Raw genomic sequence first — 19,921 nt, 5'->3', positions numbered from 1 at the left:
CGAAACTGAGTCAGTGTCAAGATTCCAGGTTCATCACTCACATGTGCCTGGACATGTCTTAACTCAGAAGCCACTAACAAACAGACAATACAATAACAATCAATCAACAGTGCCGGTCCTTACTACCCCGACTTCAACTATTCAACCAATCAACAAAAAATTAAAGACAGATTTGAAACAATCTTACAGAGGGTGCAATAAACTCCAAGCAGATCTGAACTACAGCCTTCACTTAGGGCTATAGTTACAGATCAGAAGACAAGAGAACAAATATAACCGGTCAGTTTGCTCTGTATCCTTCTAGGGTTACAGAGACCAACACGGATCTTCAATAAACCAGCAAAAAACTTCAAACCACCACAACCCTTGTTTAGGGTTTCCAAATCTTCAGATCTAGACGACTCACACGATAACAGTTTCTGAGATAAGAAACTTTCAAACAAACAATAACCGAAGATCAATCAATAATCAGAGATAATCAAAAAACAGCGGAAAAACCAACAAGATCAAGAGCTTCTTTAAGCTCTGATACCATGTAAAATGGTATGATGATCACAACAAACCAAGAACAACAAAGAAATAGCGACAAAAGGTGACCAAAACTTTTATTATTTCCCAAACCAGAAAACACCCCCCAGAAATCCCAGATCTCACAAATGATGAGATCTGGAACAATACAACAAAGAAGATGATCAACTGATGTAAATCAGTTGATCTATACAAATCAAACAATACAAAATAGATCTCACAAGAGATCAAACAACTACAAAACACTACAGATCACAAATGATCTGAACAGAACTCTAATCGCCTGATGGAAGAAAGAGAAAGAGACTTCGAGATTGTGACCGAGTTCCACTGTTGAAAACCCTCTTATATCGAAAATATCTTAATTTTCAATATCAACCTTCAAGTCTTTACTTTAACATTTAATCCCCTCAGATGTTACAACTTAACCCTTCAAGAATCATAAATCTGCACATAACTCACAATATCAGTTAGAAACGTAACAACTTTTTTTATATCATGTAACAACTTTATAACATGTATCAATATATGTTGCAACATGAATTAACATGTGCAATTTATTTTAACACACCATCATCGTTGATTTCAAACCTCATCATCACGTGAATTCGTTGTTTACAAGAATTGCCATCACAAAGAATCTTGGAAAAAAACCCACCAGTGATTACAGCCACCAAACCCCTTAATTTTGTGGATTCATTGTTGTTTACAAGAATTGCCATCACTAATTTCGACCAGATATTGAACAAAGGATGGAGCAAACTAACCGGTCCCTGCTTGTCTATCTTCTACATTCACGCGTTCTTCAATAGATATGCAGTAAGCATCTAGATCTAAGTTGGGGTTTCTTATGATTTTATTTTATGTTTGTGTTTTCGAATCCTATGATTAATTTAATGAAATTGGTTGAACCGTGAATGTTTGTGGGGATGTTTTCGCTGAAATCGCTTAGGAAGATGGAATGTTGCGTTTGTTTGATAAAGACGATTATTTGGATATAGCAGCAGGCTTAGAACTTAGGAGGATACAGAGAGGGGTACGGTTTTCAAATTCTTACTTTTGTTATGCATCAATAGATGTTAAAAATTGTTGTTGATTTTGACTTTATTTTGTTTGCATAAGAGCATCCCAAACAAGAAACATAAAAAACACCTAAAAACATGTCTAGTCAGCGCCACATCATAAAAACATATATTTTTAAAAAAACATCAAAATTCACCCAATAACAAAACCTTAAAAACACCTCAACATAATGCCATATCATCACCATTTTTAAATATTTTTTTAATATTATACCCAACCCTCCCACCCGGACCCACCAACTGACACCATCCCCCACCTTTTATTCATTTTTTGTAGTTTGTCTACAAAAATGAATCTAAAAAATGGAAGCTAAATACGAGCCTCCCAATAGCTAAAAACACATTCAGTGTCACATCACCCTCAAAAAATGGGTAAAAATGCCCTATTGATGATGCTCTAAATAGATGTTGGAAATTGTTGCTGACTTTGACTCTTTTTTGCTTACAACTAAATTCAGTAGATGCATACGAACTTGTTGATGTAATGTTTACACACACAAAAAAAAAAAAAAATTCTAATTTAAAACAAAGTGCTGAGCCTCAATGTGCTCAACATAGCATGATCCCCTGGCACACTATTCACACAAAGGATTCCTGAAAATGGTTTGTTGTTCTTGCCCAAATATAAGATGAATACAAACCAAATCCGAGTCCTAAAAAATTATCTTAGTCATGTTAATATCTACTAATGTAAATTTAGTCTTTAAGTGGACCATTGACTACTAAACACACAAGAACATAAATACTAAACCCACTTACCACGAACCAGATTTTTTTTTTATTTTTTTGAATTTTTTTGATCTTTAAATTTTTCTGATTTTTTTAATTTTTTTAATTTTTCTGATTTTTTTAATTTTTCTGATTTTTTTATTTATTTTTTTTGAATTTTTTTGATTTTCTTAATTTTTCTGATTTTTTTTTTATTTTTTTGAATTTTTGAATTTTTCTGATTTTTTAATTTTTTTTTTGAATTTTTGAATTTTTCAGATTTTTTTTGAATTTTTTTAAATTTTTCTGATTTTTTTTATTTTATATTTAAATTTTAGCCTATAATGTCTAAAACCCATTGTAACCTAAACTCATCTAGACATTTTTCTTAAAAAACTTATCTTTGCCTAAACTCATCATAACCCATATTCATTCTAACCCATTACCCAAACCTACCCAACCCACCCATTTTGCTACCACGTAGACATATGTGGGAACAACCATTGGCGCAGGATAAGCTATGTCCGGGGGGGGCGCCCGACCCCCCGAACTTTTCGATGCGTAGTGTTATAAATAGTACTTTCGTATAGCTATATACGTTGCCGCCCCCCGGTTTTGCGAAAATTCGGGGGGGCGTGGCTTCGCCAATGGGAACAACGTAATTATTATATTTGTAGAATAAAATAAGGCTTGATAAAAAGTGTTAGGTGTCCTACCAACCTCAACTCGTTTATATAATGTATAATAACTAATAATGTTTTACATTTTGTTTTTCTCGAATAGCAGATTCAATGGTTCACACAAAACTTCTGACAGACCATTAAACCAGCAGACATTTAATTCTGATGCAATTATTGGTTGAAAATGATTGTGCGTGGTCATCACCCATGTGCACGTAACATCCAATCCAATTCCAATACAATTATATTACGAAACCTTAAACCCGGATGAAATAATTCCCAAACACATGCGAAGAATAAAAAGTTAGATTTCCACCAGCCCATACATGCATGCAAAGATTTGATTGTATAAGTATGTATTTTCTTAACATGTATCATACTCATTTTTTTTTAATTTAATAATTCAGGGTTTGCAGTTTGTACTTCTTGTATTGGATAACAAGTAGTCGATGTGCTTTCCTTGTGCGTTTCTTTGAAGCTAGATTTTCCTTTTTTTTTTCTTCTTGAGTTTATATATTCTGATCACTTCAGTTTTTATGTGTTTAAAAGTTAAAATATGGGTTTTGATTTTATCTTTTCGTGTAAGAAAGTGTATGCTTTATATGTTTTGGTGGTGGGTGTAGGAGACAGCGGAGGATTGGGCATCAATCTTCAAGAACACCACGAGAACAAATACAAAGGAATAGAAGGGCAGATTAATTTTTATTTTTTTTTAACAGTGACTTTTTTGTATTAGGCTATCGTACTCCTTAAATTGGAGAGCCCCGTTGTACCACTCCGATCAGACTATGATGTCTTCATAGTCTTAACTGGCAGGGGCGGATGTACTATATATTAAGGGGTGGCGTCCACTACGGCTTGGAGTTCCGGCGGTAGTCTAAAATTAGTGTAAATTTTGGAAAAATTTGAGGTTTTTTCGATTTCGTTACCACTTATTTATAAAACGTTACCGCTTGGCGCGAATCCTAGATCCACCACTGTTAACTGGGCTCACGCTAGCTTAAGAGCTTGGCTTTGGGCGTTCCCCCGGGAAACCACATCACCGGTTGCCACTTGACAGTCGTTGTGGCACCATAAGAGCAGAACTCTTTGGCGTAACACACGGTGGGACGAAAACCGGGGTGGGCTCAAGATAGAGCCTGACACCTCACAAGAGCAGAACTCTTTGCCGTAACACATGGTGGGGCGAAAACCCAGGTGGGCTCAGGATAGCCTGACACCTCACAAGAGCATAACTCTTTGACGTAACACACGATGAGACGAAAACCCGAGTGGGCTCAGGATAGAGCATGATACCTCTGCAAGGAGGCTAGGCTCTATCTATCATGTCTTATCCACCAAAGTGACACAAATAAAAATTGAATTTGAATCTCCATTGAAGAACCCTAAGTCACCCTACCATTAGGCCAAAAGTGGTGAATAGGTATGAAAAATCAGAAAAGAAAAAAAAAATAGTACAAGACATAATTTATGAAATAGTGAATTATTATACATATCAATTGCAAATGTCGATGAATAGTGCCAACCACAAATTATTAATTATTACACAATATTAAATTAAATAATCATAAATAACAAGTAATGAAGGCTTATTATTTATTTTTTATTTTAAGTTTCAATTGAGTAATTCTTAAAAATATATATATTTGTTTAATTTATAAATAAGTTATATATATAATTGAGTTTATCCTTACCGTTATGAATGGAACGATACCATACTAACAACATAGGTACCGGTATTCCTTTTTATGTTTTTCTTGATATTTCTATCAGTTTCGTGATGAACCGATTTGATTCTGACCGAATTACAACATTACCAATTGCTACTATTTTATACCGAAATAAGTTTAGTCGAAGATGGAATTATATTCACCCATATATTTGTTGTTTCTTTCAATTGCTATATCGAGTCGATTATAATTGATTTTTTTGTTCTTTATTGTGACAAACCGAACCAATACTATTAGAACAACTTTATTGGCGATATAGAATACTTTTTTATATCATAAGCATTGAGTGTCGGTGACGAACAAAACTTTTATTGTTCGAAAAACATCGATACCACGAACATCAGTGCCCTCGATATTTGTACATTTTAAATCTTTATCAATATTCATTTTTAACATATTTTAAATCTTTGTCAATTATCATTTTGGACATATTATGAATTTATTTTTAGAGGTTTATCTTTTGATCGCTATACAAAGAGCCGACAACAGTACCATCACCTTATTGAACATAACTAATACGAGACGACTTCTCGCCGCAACACGCGAGAGAAATCCACTAATTGTTTATTAAATGTTGTATACTTGTTATATGTTATATAATTAAATGATACAAAAATATTTGAACTATAAAATGTAAGGTAAACTTGTAAAAAATGGTTATAAGAATTTATGTTAGAATATCATTAAAATGACAATTATCTATATATTAAAAACATAATTATTATCTATATATTATCTATATAACCTAATGAACAGTAATAACATATATTTTATATATATATTTTTTATGTTAATAATAAGTGTTTTTAATATTATCTATATATTAAAAACATAACCTAAAGAATAGTAACAACATATATTTTATATATATACTTTTTATGTTAATAATAAGTGTTTTTAATATTATAGTAAATATATATAGTTTTTAATACTTTTATTATTTTAATATTATAATAATAATAATAATTATTTCTTTACTTTTTAAAGTTATCTATATATTAAAAATATAACCTAATGAACAGTAACAACATATTATATATATATATATATATAAAGGGGAATGCTAAAATGAGAACCACCTCGAGTTGTAAGAACCGTGAGAACTACATCGTAGGGGGCGCGGTGGACCAAATTTTTTTTCATAGACGTAGATGCATGTATATAAACACCATTTGTAAAAAAAAAAATCAAAAAAAAAAATGTCGTGTGTGTAGTTTTGAGCGCCACAAGTTTGTGTTTACGGGACCCGTAAATCTGGTCGGAAAATTTATGGGTCCCGTAAACACAAACTTGTGTTGCTCAAAACTACACCCACGACATTTTTTTTTAATTTTTTTTTACAAATGTTGTTTTTATACATGCATCTACGTTTCTGAAAAAAAAATTGGTCCATCAAGGCCCGGATCAAAAGGTTCTCGCGGTTCTTACAACTCGAGGTGGTTCTTATTTTAGCGTGATCCTATATATAAATATATATATATATATATATATATATATATATATATTATGTTAATAATAAGTGTTTTTAATATTATAGTATATATATAGTTTTTAACACTTTTATTATTTTAATATTATAATAATAATAATAATAATAATAATAATAATAATAATTTCTTTACTTTTTAAGGTGGATAAGCTTTCTATCAACCGGTACTTGTATCCATAATACATGTACGTTCTGGTTCGTTATCGGTACATGAAGGTAAAAACCGGCACCAGCCTGGTACAGATAACACCAAAAGTTGGTACCGAAATGATTTTGAAAATCTTTTAGTTCAGGAAATTCGGTAGTTCTACCCGGTATCATTTGCTCATCTCTGATCATGGATACCGTACGAACAACAACGGTATCGTGCAACTTTTTTTGTTGATTTTCTTCAACTTTTAATGATTTCTTTTTTCAGTTTCACCGACAGGGATGAGCTCGGTGCCAACCGATACCGATACCGAAAATACCGGTTACGGTACTGGTATATGAAGGTAAAAACCGGTTGGCGCCAAAAGTCGGTACCGAATTTGTACTTAAGATCTTTCATTTCAGGAAATTCAGTACCGGTACCCAGTACCATTTGCTTTTCTCTGACCACGGGTTTCATACGAACAACATTATTACCATAAAACTTTTTTTGTTGATCTTCTTTCGGTTATCTTTTAGTGTTTTTTCTATATTTTCTTTTTATTCTTGTCAGTGGTTTCGTGCGCAACGCCCTCGTAGTGATTTCAAAACATATGTAAACACAGACTAAATAACAAAAGAAGTTCGCCGCAACGCGGCGATTGTGAAAAAACCTAGTATATGTTTATTCTAAAAATGAAACATGAGCATGTCTTATTAGAGGTGTACAAATCAGTTTTTTTCAAAAACCGGTTTCGGTTTTTTCACCCAAAATAAAAACCGGTTTTTTTATAACCGGTTCCAGTTACTAACCGATTTTTGAGGTCCAAAACAATAACCGGTATAACCGGTTGGGACCGGTTTTTTAATAACTGGTTCGGTTAATAACCGGTTTTTGAAGTCAAGAATAGTAATCGGTATAAAAACCGGTGGTTAAAAAAAAACCGGTTATAAAAAAACCGGTTAAAAAAAAATCGGTTTCGGTTTTTTTTTCCAGTTTCGGTTCTAAAACCAGTTTTTTTTACACCTCTATGTCTTATGACTCATTAATGGCTTAAAAATCTCATTCCCATGAACAACTATAATAGATAATTTTGTGCGCCTGTGTATCTACTTTCATGCAAGCTTGTGAAAAGTTAGCAAGTAAAAAAATTGTCTCGTACCGATTTCAAAACATGAAAAAATGTAAGTGTAAATTAATTAATTCCATAAGATTTCTCAAATTTCATCTTTCGTCTTGATTGTTTGCATGCAAAATCATCACGCTTTTCGTTCTCGGTTAACTTTTTTCTTTTAAGTAACGCCCCTTAATTAATATATAAAAAGAAATCCTAAAACCCTTTATGGCTCCGCCATAATTAAAACAAGTCATATTCTCAAACCTAACAATTTTCATGGGACCCGACATTTGTCTATATCCCCAACCCAACCTAACCATTCTAGCCAGCCAGCCGGCAAACCAACCACCTCCCTCTTAGAAGCAGATCTAGAAAATTCGTCAAACCGTAACGTTTTATAAATAAGTCGTAACGAAATCGAAAAAACCTCAAATTTTTCCAAAATTTACACTAATTTTTCCAAATTTTTCCACACCAAGCCGTAGCGGGCGTTGCCCCCCGGCATAAGGTAGCTCCGCCACTGCTCCCTCCAGCAAGCCTTCGTCTCCGCTCTCCGGCAACTGTCACGCCGTTATTTCCCCCCATGATCATATTCACCCTTCATGTTTGTTTAAGCAAGTTACATGTAAACAACAATTAATTAGTTTTCGCTAAGTCAGGATACTTCTTTATTCTCCTAATGTCGACAAACAATACACTAGCACCATAAAACTCCAATATGCTTCACACAAAGCTTCCATCTGATTCAAAACCTACGAGAGCTTGAGCTCGGCTCGTGGGTACCATTTCAAACTCAGCTCAACACATTTATTATATATTAGTTATTTTACATTAATTATAATTACATATATAATTAGAATTTTTGTAAAATTTGGTTTTGTTATCATAGTTTTATAAATAACAATAATATTTATATAAAAATATATTAAATAAAAACCATATAAATGATAGGCTAGTTTAGGCTTGCAAGCTGACTCAAACTCGATAAATGAAGCTCGGGCTCAGGCTCGTTTTCTAAACAAGCTCGTTTAACTTGTCTCGTTTACACCCCATGTTCATAATACGATTCTATATTGGATCAGAAACCTCTTTTTGTGCCTAATAGCACCCGCAATGTATTTCAGATCGCAAAATATCTAACACCCCCACCCAAGGGTAATCAACCAACCTACACCCATGGTTTATTATCCGTATCTCTCGGATAATGCAACCACATACAGTATAAAGTCTTTCTAGGGGTGTGCAGAATTCGTTTCGAATTCGAAAAATTCGAAATTCGTTTAAATTCGATTCGATTATCAAGAATTCGTTTCGATTATAAGAATTCGAATTCGATTCAATTCGATTCAATTCGAGTCAAGTAAATCGAATACGAATCGAATACGAATTTATAATTTCAAATTCGATTCGATTCGAAATTCGAATAAAAATTATACATTTTTATTATTATTTTTATATATAATACATATATAACTTTTATTAGGCTATGCTATAAATTATTTTCATTTTTTTTCCAAGTATTAAAATTACCTATTATCAAACCCACTACATGGCCCATAACTAAAACCTAAATAACAAATCTATCAATAGATTTCTAATCGTAAAAATATTAACTTGTAATGTGGAGTGGTTATTCACGACTTCTCGTTTTGAATTTTAGACTTGTGGTACTTTATTTGAAACTTTTAAATGTGATATCGTGCTTTATGGCTGCTTTAAAATTTATGTTTCATTTTGAAAGTTTTCTACATGTTTTTAAAGAATCTGAATTAAATCGAATTTATTCGAATTCGATTCGAATTCGAATTTTTAATCGAATACGAATTGGATTTTTTATTCGAATACGAATTCGAATCTAATTCGATAGGTTTTAATCGAATTCGAATCGAATACGAATTCAAGGAAAAATAAAAATTATTCGAACAATTCGATTCGAATAATTCGAAAATTCGATATTCGATTCGATGAACACCCCTGAGTCTTCCTTCCAACGTTGGTATCTCAGACTTATTGATTACTACTCTCGTTTTTTTAAAATAAGAACATAACCCACTTAGCTTAGTGAAGGGGTATGGTCCCAAATCTTGCGTCAGCACGACCGCGAGTGACCATTACCCTTATCAAAACCCCCACTAGCTAACAACTTACCTGTGTCCGTGCGGGAACGCGCGAACACAGTAGTCGAATCCAATCTGCCCAATGATGAAGGAGGACTTACCTGGAATATGAGAACGGTATAGTAATGCGGCATGGCACTGCATCTAGTTATGAAAACGGAAGTACTCACACCGATGCGGCCTAGCACCGCATCCAGTGAACACTTCTATCAATGCAAGTGTCACACCCCGAATATCAGAGCATTGGCGTGACTGGACTGGTATCTTCATTGCACAGCGGAAGCAAACAATCTAAGTCTTTTAGTAATTGAACGCCACTAAGTACTCGACTCTTCATGGTTCCCCTATTCCAACCGTGCCTTGTCTTAGAAATGCAACCTGAGAAAGAGACATGCGAAAAATCAACATAAAGTTGAGCGAGTTCATAGTTTGTTTGTAAAAGATTTGAAATAAATCTTTTTGAATGACCGGTTTTTGTCGTATTGTTGAATGTTTAAATACTTGAATGTTTAATTTCTTGAATGAAAACATAATATGAAACTTGTAGAATGTATGAATGTTTGAAAGTAACTTGTAAAACGCATCTGTAATGGAGTACTATGACTGGTTGAATGTATCCTGTAGAATGTATCTGTAACTGAGTACTATGAATGTTTGTGATCGCTAGTGGTTTGCAAGGCCACTAACATGTGTCACGACATAGGAAGCCACCAAACCTAGGCATTTTTGTCGACTTTGACTGAGACACAGAAGCACTCATTGGTAGAAGTAGGCCAAGAGTGGGGTTGCCTGAAACCCATTAGATCTAACCTTTTGTTCCGCGGTCTGAATATGTTTTTGTACTCCATCTCACCATTTGTAAACATTGTAACATTTGTATCTTGTAAACTCTTGTATTTGTATTTTTCCGTAGTTTAGAAAACTAGAACTCGTGTGTATGCATTCTTCGAAAAATATGCTTGTTTGAAAACCGGTATAAAAACATAAGCTTTTCGTAAACCATTTGTGTCAGTTAAAACTTGCTTGTAAAATGGTTTAAAAATATGTAATCCTTGTATGCTTTGTAAAAAGTGCATGTCTTTCCACCCCGAAAACATTTAGAAAAATGTAAAATCGTAAAAAGGTGGGGTTATGAACTCACCTGAATATTCCAGTGCAAAGCTAGCTAATTTACGACTTCTTGATGTCGTTTCCAAGACTTGACTTGCTAGCGTGCATTCTACAATATTCCTAACACGGAATATCTAATAAGTCTCTAAATAAACGCAGTAACTAACTACGTGTTACCGAGCTTTACCGAATCGTTGATCGAACGATTTGACGGTAAATAGTTAACTTAATGAAAATGACTAAGTTAAATTGCCGCGAGAAGTCGTTTGAGTATGTAGGAATATTCGTATAATAAACTTGTATTATATATGTTGCGTCTTGTATATATTTGCCAAAATATACGTATATGCTGTTTCGGCGTTTGAAATAAATATAAAAGTTATATTTATAAAAATTCCATCGAGTCGTTGTATGTTTAAAATAAATATATACTATATTTATTTATTTTTTTTTTATGAAAGCGAATCCGTGTTGTTCGATATCCGAAATAAATGTATAACACTATATTTATTTATAAAAGGATTTGTTTTGTTTGCTCGAAAATAAATACATAACTATATTTATTTTTATAATAGGATTCGTCGAATTTCCGAAGTTCAAAACAACTATGTTTGTTGTTGTAAATAGTTTCCGAATCGTTGGTTTTCGTTATATAATAGAACGCGTTATTTGTACGGATTTTCTCAAAAAAAACGGGCAGAGTTTCCTCTGTTTTTGGACGCCCCGACAACACAAGTTGTCTCTATATTTTCAAAATCAAATCAATACTCAACAATAATTACGTATCATCAATTTATAAAAACGAAATAATAAATCAAAGTATTCTTTAACTATTACTTTCGTTATTTTGTTTGGTTCGAGCTCGTTATCACGTAAGTAAAAATCACGAAAATACTAAACGTGTCATTAGTTTTTACCAAGTCTTCATGTCGAAACGCGGACTAAGTTGACCCGGGTTGACTCGCTGAGTTAAATCTGACCAGAACCGAGCCGAATCTGAACCCGTGTTGGAGCCGTTGACCATGCTTGACCTGAAACAAACTTGTCCACTGTTGACCCGAGCCGATGACCAAACTTTGACTGTTGACCGAGTTGACTAGCCTGTGACCGTTGACCCGAGCTGTTGACCCGAATAATGAAACGTAACCCAATCTAGACTTGAAACCATCTGAATAGCTTCATTACTTCAGCTGATGTCGCTGGCAGTGGCCTCGGCCACCAGCTCCAGTAACAACAGCAATAACACTCATCATCATCAGTCACTAATCAAGAAAACGTAAAAGGGATTTAGGAACCGAGGTGAGTGCTTACCGGGCATCAGCAGCTGTCGGACCTCAGTCAGCTCCGGTCAACGCGTCGAACCACCACCGACATCTTCAGCACCATGCTTATCATCCATTCTCTGTCATCGTCTTCAGTGTCATCGTGAAACCCGACGGTCTGAAGCTAGGACCACCGGTCCGAGACGAGTACCACCGATCACTATCAACACCGGTTCTCTCTCTCTCGGTCTCTCTCTCTCTGCTTTCTGTATCGTCCGACACCAACCACCACAGCGCCGCCGCCTGTGGTGGTGGTAGTGTTGCTGTTGTAGTCTGCCACCACCAAAAGATGGTGGTGGTTGGTCCGATTAATAGGGGGTAAAACATGTGGGTTGGGAGCTGATTTCTGTGTGTTTGAATGTATAGAACGAGAGGAGAGATAGACCGAGAGGGGTAGGGGGTGTTATCGGAGGAGACCACTGGTAGTCGCCGGTTTTCTGTCGTTGTCACCGCACCGGCACCGGCTTCACACCGGTGGTCGGCCGTTTATGTTTACACAGAGAGGAAGAGGGCATGGTATAAGAAGACAGGGGTGTTTGTTTGTGTTATGTCTGAGGTTTTGTGTGTAGAAAGGTGTTTTATGTGTGTGTATTAGGGTTGTTTTAAAAAGAAATGAAGGAGATGAGAGGAACAGGATCTGATCGGATGTGTTTGTGATATGGGGTTTATTTGTGTGTGTATAATGAAATGAGGGGGGGGGGCATGGTCTTATACTCAATTAGGTGGGTATTGACTAATGTGACTCCGTTTCGTTCTATGAGTAAAGATCTAAAGAGATCATATGAAGATTTTGGTAAGATTTGCTATATTTTGTAGAGATTGCATAGATCTTAATAGGATTTCGTAAGATCTTGTTAAGATCCAATATGTCGTGTAGGTTTAGGTTTGTGGGTTTTGGGCTTGGGCCCAGGGCCCACAAGCCCATCTCATGTGTAAGTGGCCCGTAACTCATACGAGACCTGATATCGCGACCCAACTCCATATAAAAATATTCGTGTCACATCCATATTTGTCGGTGTCGTCAGTATTTTGTACGGTATCGGTCCGTTGTCGCGTAATATTCAGCAGATTTTTCGTAAATCACCACACGCGCACTGTATAGCTGAACAAACGTTCCTGGGCACTCCAAGGGCCTAATTTAGTTAATAAGCATCGTAAACACTATTTATTATTGCGTAATCACATGTTAATCACATAATTAAGCGCGTAAATTACCGGTTGTCACATTCTCCCCCTGTTAATAAAATTTCGTCCTCGAAATTTAGACTACGTTAACTCCCTAGAGTTACGTTATGCGTAGAAAATACGAATAGTACCAAAGTGAACGATCATGAAATCGAATCAAGACTTATTCGAATGATGTGAATTCAAGGACGTATCGCAAGATGAAAATGAATTCTAGAAATGATTGCATCCAATAAATGAATTTAGATTTCAACAAGCTCAAATGTACTAGTTTGCATGAAACGCTCGATCACGATCAGCCCAAGCTGCAAGTTTTACCGACGCCACAAGGCGTCGCAGTGAATGAAACAATTCAAGTATAGCGGTGATCGAACAAGTATCACCTGTGTTTTGCATAAAACGTTCAATCATGATTAGCCCAAGCTACAAGTCTGTATTGACACCACAAGGTGTCGAAATCAACAAACGACTTAATGGAGTCGTAGACCAAGCAAATCTACTACGACTCAGAACAATGAAACGCTTGTTAAAACGAATTCGAATATGATGTTTTCAATACATCATATGGTGTCTTGAATTGAATATGTGAAATGAACAAGTTCAAACAATTGAATTTGACTTTGGCGCAAGCCGACAATAATTGCATGTTTCGACAAGAAAAACTTTCGGCATGGTCACAACGAAAACCATGTATGTAACTTGAAAAGAAAAGAAATTTCAAGAGAATGTGTTGACTCGATAACAAAGAAGTCAACAATTACAATAATGCAGGTCATTTGAATCACAAATCAACAATTAGGTTTAGCGAAACAATACTTGAGCTTCAATGAAACGCTTTATTCGAAACGAAACCACATGCGTAACAAACGATGCATGCATAGCATATGAATTTTTGAGAAATGAAGCAAATGAACATTCGCTATAATGAAGAAGTTATTGTGATGCAATGACCATTAAGAGGAGTAGCGATGCGAAAATCTACTCAGTAAATGTGAAAGTCGAAATTTCAATAAAAGAAATTTAAGGACTTTACCTGGGGTTGCATGTGATAACCGGTTGTTAAGTGACATCATCATGAAATGTCAAACATACGTACTCGTCGTTACTGCGATAGGGGGAATGCGGAGACATACGTCTTCTCCTTGGAGTGATTCATGTAGTTCGCAGGACCGCGTGCCAAACTGCCGCTTCCTCGAAAGTCGTACGTAATGTACTTCAACCTCTGTCGTCATGTAGATCGAGTTTCGTGAAATCTTGCACGCTCGTGCTTTGTTTTGCGTAGGTTACCTGCTTGGTTAATTTAAAATAGCATGGACGACATAATAATGGCGTTTGTCCGAGTTAATAAACGTGGTACCTACGTGATGACCTTTAATGAACTTCAACATGAGTTTCCAAAGGTCTTAAATGCATGTTTCCTAAACTCTCAGGGTTTTATGTACTGTATGTAATCGTTTTTGTGTACCGTATGTAAGACACGACTTTAGTGTGTGTTTGTAAACAGAATCTTGACTGTTTGTTTTTCGGCAACGGTTGGAAACCATATTCGAGTACTATGCATTCTGTATACATTTAGGTTTTAATATTCTAAGTTCCCAGAGGAAAGTGAGGTTAGAGCCTAGGTATCTCTACAGAGAACCCTATTCGCTGTAACCTATAGCTCTGATACCAATCTGTCACACCCCGAATATCAGAGCATTGGCGTGACTGGACTGGTATCTTCATTGCACAGCGGAAGCAAACAATCTAAGTCTTTTAGTAATTGAACGCCACTAAGTACTCGACTCTTCATGGTTCCCCTATTCCAACCGTGCCTTGTCTTAGAAATGCAACCTGAGAAAGAGACATGCGAAAAATCAACATAAAGTTGAGCGAGTTCATAGTTTGTTTGTAAAAGATTTGAAATAAATCTTTTTGAATGACCGGTTTTTGTCGTATTGTTGAATGTTTAAATACTTGAATGTTTAATTTCTTGAATGAAAACATAATATGAAACTTGTAGAATGTATGAATGTTTGAAAGTAACTTGTAAAACGCATCTGTAATGGAGTACTATGACTGTTTGAATGTATCCTGTAGAATGTATCTGTAACTGAGTACTATGAATGTTTGTGATCGCTAGTGGTTTGCAAGGCCACTAACATGTGTCACGACATAGGAAGCCACCAAACCTAGGCATTTTTGTCGACTTTGACTGAGACACAGAAGCACTCATTGGTAGAAGTAGGCCAAGAGTGGGGTTGCCTGAAACCCATTAGATCTAACCTTTTGTTCCGCGGTCTGAATGTATACGTTGATTAATGGTGCTTATGGTACCCTATTCGAGACATGATCTAGAATGTTTCACTTGAATGTTTTTGTACTCCATCTCACCATTTGTAAACATTGTAACATTTGTATCTTGTAAACTCTTGTATTTGTATTTTTCCGTAGTTTAGAAAACTAGAACTCGTGTGTATGCATTCTTCGAAAAATATGCTTGTTTGAAAACCGGTATAAAAACATAAGCTTTTCGTAAACCATTTGTGTCAGTTAAAACTTGCTTGTAAAATGGTTTAAAAATATGTAATCCTTGTATGCTTTGTAAAAAGTGCATGTCTTTCCACCCCGAAAACATTTAGAAAAATGTAAAATCGTAAAAAGGTGGGGTTATGAACTCACCTGAATATTCCAGTGCAAAGCTAGCTAATTAACGACTTCTTGATGTCGTTTCCAAGACTTGACTTGCTAGCGTGCATTCTACAATATTCCTAACACGGAATATCTAATAAGTCTCTAAATAAACGCAGTAACTAACTACGTGTTACCGAGCTTTACCGAATCGTTGATCGAACGATTTGACGGTAAATAGTTAACTTAATGAAAATGACTAAGTTAAATTGCCGCGAGAAGTCGTTTGAGTATGTAGGAATATTCGTATAATAAACTTGTATTATATATGTTGCGTCTTGTATATATTTGCCAAAATATACGTATATGCTGTTTCGGCGTTTGAAATAAATATAAAAGTTATATTTATAAAAATTCCATCGAGTCGTTGTATGTTTAAAATAAATATATACTATATTTATTATTTTTTTTTATGAAAGCGAATCCGTGTTGTTCGATATCCGAAATAAATGTATAACACTATATTTATTTATAAAAGGATTTGTTTTGTTTGCTCGAAAATAAATACATAACTATATTTATTTTTATAATAGGATTCGTCGAATTTCCGAAGTTCAAAACAACTATGTTTGTTGTTGTAAATAGTTTCCGAATCGTTGGTTTTCGTTATATAATAGAACGCGTTATTTGTACGGATTTTCTCAAAAAAAACGGGCAGAGTTTCCTCTGTTTTTGGACGCCCCGACAACACAAGTTGTCTCTATATTTTCAAAATCAAATCAATACTCAACAATAATTACGTATCATCAATTTATAAAAACGAAATAATAAATCAAAGTATTCTTTAACTATTACTTTCGTTATTTTGTTTGGTTCGAGCTCGTTATCACGTAAGTAAAAATCACGAAAATACTAAACGTGTCATTAGTTTTTACCAAGTCTTCATGTCGAAACACGGACTAAGTTGACCCGGGTTGACTCGCTGAGTTAAATCTGACCAGAACCGAGCCGAATCTGAACCCGTGTTGGAGCCGTTGACCATGCTTGACCTGAAACAAACTTGTCCACTGTTGACCCGAGCCGATGACCAAACTTTGACTGTTGACCGAGTTGACTAGCCTGTGACCGTTGACCCGAGCTGTTGACCCGAATAATGAAACGTAACCCAATCTAGACTTGAAACCATCTGAATAGCTTCATTACTTCAGCTGATGTCGCTGGCAGTGGCCTCGGCCACCAGCTCCAGTAACAACAGCAATAACACTCATCATCATCAGTCACTAATCAAGAAAACGTAAAAGGGATTTAGGAACCGAGGTGAGTGCTTACCGGGCATCAGCAGCTGTCGGACCTCAGTCAGCTCCGGTCAACGCGTCGAACCACCACCGACATCTTCAGCAGCATGCTTATCATCCATTCTCTGTCATCGTCTTCAGTGTCATCGTGAAACCCGACGGTCTGAAGCTAGGACCACCGGTCCGAGACGAGTACCACCGATCACTATCAACACCGGTTCTCTCTCTCTCGGTCTCTCTCTCTCTGCTTTCTGTATCGTCCGACACCAACCACCACAGCGCCGCCGCCTGTGGTGGTGGTAGTGTTGCTGTTGTAGTCTGCCACCACCAAAAGATGGTGGTGGTTGGTCCGATTAATAGGGGGTAAAACATGTGGGTTGGGAGCTGATTTCTGTGTGTTTGAATGTATAGAACGAGAGGGGAGATAGACCGAGAGGGGTAGGGGGTGTTATCGGAGGAGACCACTGGTAGTCGCCGGTTTTCTGTCGTTGTCACCGCACCGGCACCGGCTTCACACCGGTGGTCGGCCGTTTATGTTTACACAGAGAGGAAGAGGGCATGGTATAAGAAGACAGGGGTGTTTGTTTGTGTTATGTCTGAGGTTTTGTGTGTAGAAAGGTGTTTTATGTGTGTGTATTAGGGTTGTTTTAAAAAGAAATGAAGGAGATGAGAGGAACAGGATCTGATCGGATGTGTTTGTGATATGGGGTTTATTTGTGTGTGTATAATGAAATGAGGGGGGGGGGCATGGTCTTATACTCAATTAGGTGGGTATTGACTAATGTGACTCCGTTTCGTTCTATGAGTAAAGATCTAAAGAGATCATATGAAGATTTTGGTAAGATTTGCTATATTTTGTAGAGATTGCATAGATCTTAATAGGATTTCGTAAGATCTTGTTAAGATCCAATATGTCGTGTAGGTTTAGGTTTGTGGGTTTTGGGCTTGGGCCCAGGGCCCACAAGCCCATCTCATGTGTAAGTGGCCCGTAACTCATACGAGACCTGATATCGCGACCCAACTCCATATAAAAATATTCGTGTCACATCCATATTTGTCGGTGTCGTCAGTATTTTGTACGGTATCGGTCCGTTGTCGCGTAATATTCAGCAGATTTTTCGTAAATCACCACACGCGCACTGTATAGCTGAACAAACGTTCCTGGGCACTCCAAGGGCCTAATTTAGTTAATAAGCGTCGTAAACACTATTTATTATTGCGTAATCACCTGTTAATCACATAATTAAGCGCGTAAATTACCGGTTGTCACAGCAAGGGAGCTGGATAACAGCAACAGTCACCACAAGTGGCGATGCGGCCCGGCACCGCATCCCACAATCTTCGCCATAGCGAGAACGCGGAAACGACAGCGGTTACCGCAGGCAGGGATGCGGCGCAACACCGCATCCTGCCCACGAGGCAAGTGGGACTGATATCACAGAGCAAGTGGCACCAATGACAGTCGCCTGTCAGACCACACGTAAGCAACAGACTGACACTGCAGTAGGACGTGGCTTCACCTCCACAACCGACAAGCCTGGCACACCTGCATAAGGGCTGCACGTCGTCAGTTTGTCCCTTCAACTCTTTCACTCCTCGGCTATAAGGTCCGTGCGGGAACGCGCGAACACAGTAGTCGAATCCAATCTGCCCAATGATGAAGGAGGACTTACCTGGAATATGAGAACTTAGTAATGCGGCATGACACTGCATCTGGTGTATGAAAACGGAAGTACTCACAGCGATGCGGCCTAGCACCGCATCCAGTGAACACTTCTATCAATACAAGGGAGCTGGATAACAACAACAGTTACCACAAGTGGTGATGCGGCCCGGCACCGCATCCCACAATCTTCGCTATAGTGAGAACGCGGAAACGACAGCGGTTACCGCAGGCAGCGATGCGGCGCAACAACGCATCCTGCCCACGAGGCAAGTGGGACTGATATCACAGAGCAAGTGGCACCAATGACAGTCGCCTGTCAGACCACACGTAAGCAACAGACTGACACTGCAGTAGGACGTGGCTTCACCTCCACAACCGACAAGCCTGGCACACCTGTATAAGGGCTGCACGTCGTCAGTTTGTCCCTTCAACTCTTTCACTCCTCGGCTATAAGGTCCGTGCGGGAACGCGCGAACACAGTAGTCGAATCCAATCTGCCCAATGATGAAGGAGGACTTACCTGGAATATGAGAACGGTATAGTAATGCGGCATGGCACTGCATCTAGTGTATGAAAACGGAAGTACTCACAGCGATGCGGCCTAGCACCGCATCCAGTGAACACTTCTATCAATACAAGGGAGCTGGATAACAACAACAGTTACCACAAGTGGTGATACGGCCCGGCACCGCATCCCACAATCTTCGCCATAGTGAGAACGCGGAAACGACAGCGGTTACCGCAGGCAGCGATGCGGCGCAACACCGCATCCTGCCCACGAGGCAAGTGGGACTGATATCACAGAGCAAGTGGCACCAATGACAGTCGCCTGTCAGACCACACGTAAGCAACAGACTGACACTGCAGTAGGTCGTGGCTTCACCTCCACAACCGACAAGCCTGGCACACCTGCATAAGGGCTGCACGTCGTCAGTCTGTCCCTTCAACTCCTCCTTCACTCCTCATCTATAAGTACCAACCCCAAACCAGGTTTGAGGTATCTCTCTTCACAACTCTCTCACTACTACTACTATCATACTTTGCTTCCCAAGCAGACTACTGATTCTCACGCCGGAGAGTGGTAACAAGGAGCACCCCCCACGCCATCCTCCTTGTTACGAGTCACGGCTTGTTTCCTTGTGCAGGAGATCA

At 37.4% G+C, this 19,921-nt stretch overlaps 2 long non-coding RNA genes across 3 annotated transcripts; both read right to left on the bottom strand.

The window, feature by feature from the left end:
* Nucleotides 1–7,618: 7,618 nt before the first annotated feature.
* On the bottom strand, nucleotides 7,619–12,715 carry LOC110886776. Of its 2 annotated transcripts, XR_002563000.2 has the most exons (4): nucleotides 12,003–12,709; nucleotides 11,609–11,913; nucleotides 9,683–9,959; nucleotides 7,619–8,062 (listed from the first exon to the last, which is right to left on the bottom strand). It is a non-coding gene; the product is annotated as an uncharacterized LOC110886776 (long non-coding RNA). The 2 variants fall into 2 exon arrangements; XR_004890978.1 differs by having other exon boundaries at nucleotides 9,683–10,811; nucleotides 11,609–12,715.
* Nucleotides 12,716–16,594: 3,879 nt separating this feature from the next.
* On the bottom strand, nucleotides 16,595–17,847 carry LOC110886775. Its single transcript, XR_002562999.2, has 2 exons — nucleotides 17,138–17,847; nucleotides 16,595–17,048 (listed from the first exon to the last, which is right to left on the bottom strand). It is a non-coding gene; the product is annotated as an uncharacterized LOC110886775 (long non-coding RNA).
* Between the last annotated feature and the right edge of the window lie 2,074 nt (nucleotides 17,848–19,921).

Source organism: Helianthus annuus, chromosome 4 (genome assembly GCF_002127325.2).
Source record: "Helianthus annuus cultivar XRQ/B chromosome 4, HanXRQr2.0-SUNRISE, whole genome shotgun sequence".
Classification (NCBI taxonomy): Eukaryota; Viridiplantae; Streptophyta; class Magnoliopsida; order Asterales; family Asteraceae; genus Helianthus; species Helianthus annuus.
Note: the sequence above shows the minus strand (reverse complement) of the source record. Positions and strands in the feature narration are given on the sequence as shown.